Source organism: Girardinichthys multiradiatus, chromosome 17 (assembly GCF_021462225.1).
Source record: "Girardinichthys multiradiatus isolate DD_20200921_A chromosome 17, DD_fGirMul_XY1, whole genome shotgun sequence".
Classification (NCBI taxonomy): Eukaryota; Metazoa; Chordata; class Actinopteri; order Cyprinodontiformes; family Goodeidae; genus Girardinichthys; species Girardinichthys multiradiatus.
In genome coordinates this window covers 13,772,064-13,776,825 of record NC_061809.1, presented here as the reverse complement: position 1 = coordinate 13,776,825, position 4,762 = coordinate 13,772,064, and the positions used below count along the sequence as shown (strand labels likewise).

General features: G+C 40.2%; 1 long non-coding RNA gene across 1 annotated transcript; it reads left to right on the top strand.

The window, feature by feature from the left end:
• Positions 1-2,220: 2,220 nt before the first annotated feature.
• LOC124883384 lies at positions 2,221-3,447 on the top strand. The gene is made up of 2 exons (XR_007042191.1): positions 2,221-2,670; positions 2,752-3,447. It is a non-coding gene; the product is annotated as an uncharacterized LOC124883384 (long non-coding RNA).
• Positions 3,448-4,762: the final 1,315 nt, after the last annotated feature.

Genomic DNA, 4,762 nt, shown 5'->3' with positions numbered 1-4,762 from the left:
GCTGTCCAAGTCTGACCTTTAGACTACCCTTGGTGTCACCACTGACTTGTGCATCAGCCTTGTTTCTGCCAAGTCATGGTCTCAATTGATTAACATTTTCCAGCTTGCACTTGGTAAGCTGCTGTTGAACAAGGCTGGAAAGTATACTAACAGAAACTTAAAATAAGACAATCTAAGTTACTGAAAGTCCAAAACAGAGTAGATGGTGATTTTTTACTTTGATCAAACACTTTTGAGCATTGTCTTTTGAGACTCGCTGGTAGAAGCGTAGGTGGGCAGATGGCGGAGGGCGTCACATCTCCCTCGCACTGTCACTTCTGGCATCTCCTACCCTGTCTTCTTTTCTCCTCCTCTTCTTGTCCCACTCATGGCAGGAGCAGTGCGTGGGAGTTGCTCAGGAGACATCATCATGAGCCACTTCACTTGAGTGCTGCCTTCAATCAGCCGTTGAATTAATATTAATCTTTTCTCCATCCTCCCCGCACAACAAGCCCTTCGTCTTTTCGCTTCCAATAAAGGCCAGAGTGAAAGAGAAAAGCGATAAAAAAGATCTTCAATCATCTGAAAACCCTTCTTCTTCTCTAAGACCTCCTGTGTCAGTGGCTGTATGGTTCAAACTGTGGTTCAAGCTGCAATTGTCCCCAATCATAGTGGAAGGTCATGGCTTCTCAGCTATCCATCTCCTGTCCATTTCTAAACGCCTACATCTGCAATACTTTGAAACTAAACACATGGTGTCTTTTAGAAGGAAAACGGACTCAAAATGCAAGTTGGAACAATTTTTTTTTTACTTTACCAGGAACCTATAAGAGAAATACTCAGACATTTACCAACTTCCTATAATCAACTGCGATGAAGACGGAATGAGAGGCTGTGTGAAAATATGAGGCCTAAAATCAGAAGTAATCCTCCAGAGGAATGTTTGCATGAATGTGTGCGTTGGAGAGGGCGAGAGTGCTGAAGATGGCTGAAGGTCAGGGAGACATTGAGGCAATCACACTAATGAAAACAAACGAGGGATAGACTCGGAGGGAGACGTGGGGAGAGAAGGAGGGAGAGACAGACAAAGACCAAAAGAGGGACAGAAAGCCCTCTGTGTGTGAGGAGAGATAGCCTGCACTGGCTCAGACTAATCAAACACAACACACTCCTATAAAAAACAGGGCTGGAGAAAATGTACAGATGTACACAGGCAAACTTTCCAAGTACAGTTCTTTTATTTACATGCCCTCCTAACCTTTGGTGAGGCTCATACATACATACTGTATGTACACAAACACACATGCACATGGCAGCGGTGATATGTGAAGGTTATTCGTGCCGAGGGATGACAGTGTTTATTTAGGGCTAGCAGGCAGACTCTGTGACATTCAGCTTGGTGAAAATGATTAATGCTACAATATACATAGGCACAAGGAAAAAGAAGGGGGTTTACATTATTCCTTCACACGTGTTCTGTATCTAGCTGTGTTTTCTTTGCTTACTGGTGCTATACTACCATGACTGCATTAGTAAGTTGAAATTAACATAATTGTGAATCTATTTCTGCTGAAATGTTTTTTTGTTTTTTTTGTATTAAACTTATGCAGCTCCCTTCACAATGATTGGCATCACTGGTAAAGAGGTGCAAAAAGCCTTACAATAAATGCATCTTTTACTCAAGGAGCATAACCTCACATTAAAAAAAAGTGTTTTCTTAACAAAAAAGCTAGAGCAACAATTACTATAAAATAAATATAATTAAAGCATTTTCTAAATTTCATACTTTACTTTTTAAACATCTGTTTAGTAACCAATGCCTTCTTGTTTCCCTGGTGTGACACAGTGAGCTATTCTTTCTTTGCTACTCTGCTAAATCAGAAAGAGAAGGGCACATGCCATTTGAGTAAGGCGGATGTTTTTTTCATATCTACACCAAGGCTGTCAATAATTGTAGAGGGCACTGTATCTAACATGACAGGGATATGTGAAAAGGGATGCAAGATAAAAAAAAAAAAAGAGAATAGCCTAGCTACTAAATAAAATACTACTCTTAGTTTATTTTCTCTGTTCCTCCTCGTCCTGGTTCCCTTTCTGTGGTTTAGGTTTTGTTTATTTACAGTCAGGGTTCCTTTATGGGTTTTTTGTTAATTATTAGGTTTTGGTGTTTCTTCTATTCCCTTTAGTTTCTCAGTCTCAGGGTTCTGGGTTTTTGTGTGTGTGTGTGTGTTTGTGTTCACTTTGTTTTTAGCTTTCAGATGTTTCCAGAGTTTCTCAGGTGCACGGGGTGACAGGTGCGACTGATCTGCTGATTGCCTTGAGGAGTATTTAAGCAGGAGGCTGCCAGTACTTCGATGCCAGAGTGTTTGCCTTCAGTGGCTGAAACCTGAACCTTGTTTATCTTCGTTGAGCTTTGTCTTTGGCTCCAGTGATTTCCTGGACGCTCAAGTTTACCTACGTTTTGTGGATTACGTTCTGGATTTTGTGTTTTGGATTAAGCTGGCAGCTCCCTGGAAATTCCCGACTCCTGAACCAAGGCAGAGGCGTACCCTGTCCACCCTCCAACGCAAGTACCTGAACATTCAACTCTCTCATGAACTCACCAGTATTCACTTCCCAGCTCGTACTGAAGCATCTGGACACCCAAGTTCTGACTCCCTCTACCCCTGGCGACCTGACGGCATTTACTTAGTAAGACACTTTCTTGTTTACAAGTATCGTTTTCGTTAACACCGTTCCCTGTTTCACCACTTATCTTCCCCTCTCTTTCAGTTGGCGAATTTACCCATTCATGTCCCTGTGTTCACCTACTGTAAATAAACACTGTTACACTTTCAGCTTGTTTCCTCTGAGTGTTCTCTGTATGTGGGTCCATGCTATATCGAAAATGTCACTCAGTTTGCTTTAGTTAATGACTATTCTAGGTTCTTATGTTTCTTATGGTTTATTATCTTCATCCATAGTTTTGCTTGATCTGTTTTCCCTGAGTTTTGTTATTTATAGTTTTGTTTTTGTAGTCAGGTTCCTTTGGTTATGTTACTGTCTAGCTTCCCTCATGTTTTCCCCTTTGGATTTATGTTATGGTTTAGCTCTCGTGTTTCGTTTTGTTTCTAGCCTTGTCACCTTAGCAACTATTCACTTTCCCTCAGTTCTCTACAGCCTGGTCCACACCTGAATTTAATCTCCCCTGATTTCCTATCTCTCATTCTCATTGGTCCATACTCCACTTCCCTCTGTTCATAAGCTCTCTGTTCTTGTTTGTTCCTCGCTGGTTCCTTCCGTTCGAATCCCCGTTCATATCTCCGTTCACCTACCTTCGTCTATGTACTTTGCCTACTATGTTCCTGCAGTATCAACTTTGTAAGTTTTTGGATTTCTTGTATCCGCAGTGATTTTACTACGTTCTTGCTACGTTGGAGAACCTTTGGATTATTCTTTAAATAAAGTAAGAATACTCCTTTAAACATGGTACTGCCTAGCTCTTGTCTGTGCTTTGGTCACTCCAAACATCAGAACGCGACAGATGCCTTGTTTTAAGCACACAGATGAGTCTAACATTACATTTTTCTGCTTACAAGAAGAAAGCTACTGAACACAGAAACCTTCCACATGACCTACACTCTCAGTTTAAACAGTAAACTTGGAGAAATTAACTAACCACTCAACAGTGGCTATAGAAAGCTTTATCAGCTTGCTGGCTGTATACATTGTTTCTTAAACATGGAAATGTAATTTATGCTTCAAAAACCTTGATTACTGACTTATTTATCAGCAAATTAAAAATCTAATTCCATTCATCAACCTTACTTTATCTTTGCAGGTTCACAGGGGGTTGGTGCCTATCTCCAGCAGTCTTTGGGCAAGGGTCAGGGTTCACCCTGGACAGGACAGGTCACCAGTCCACCACAGGGCAACAGATAACCATGTGTGTGTGCACTGTCTAAGGGCAATTTAGAGAGACCAATTAACTATATTTTTTTTGTCTGTGGGAGGAAACCAGAGTACCTGAAGAGAATACACTCATGCACAAAGAACATGAAAACTCTACAAAGCCCAAGCTGAGATTCAAACCCACAACCTTCTTGCTGTGAGGCAACAGTGCTAACAACTATTCCACCATGCAACCCATCAGTTTTCAAGAGAGTGAAAATGAAACATGTAAAGTGTTTGCAGAGTCTGAGCCTGATAAAATGTAACACAGTGTACATATTTTTAAAACAAAGTTCACTTAAAATGTGATATTTTTCCTTTTACACCACTACATTTTAATATTTTGCTAGCTGTAATAAAATCCCATAGGAAAGAAAAACATTTCTATCTGGAATGTTTGATTATATTTTACTTGTTCCAAGACAGAAAGAGGGATTACAAAAGCAAAATTATTTGACTAAATGGACTATTCAAACCATACTGAAGAAAAATGCATGTTTCACTATTTTTACAACTTTTCTCTCTTCAGTTGTGTTCAGGCTCGTAACTGACCATATTTATATACATTTTCACCTATGAAATTAAGAAATATCTATAATATCTATAAAGCCTGAAAAAATGGCACAGAAGGCAGCTGAAAGTTGCCAAAGATTATGGACAGAATGCAGCACTCAAGAATCAACACATGACACAATGTCCACCTAAGACAAAACTAGTGAAAGCAAAGTCTGCAGCTCAAGTGCGGATTCATAAAGTGAAGATTCACACGGTGATTTATCTATGGAAGAGGAGGAAGTCAGGAGAAATGTTGTCTGAGAGCAGTACCTTGGAGACTGAGCAAACTGGCACCCTA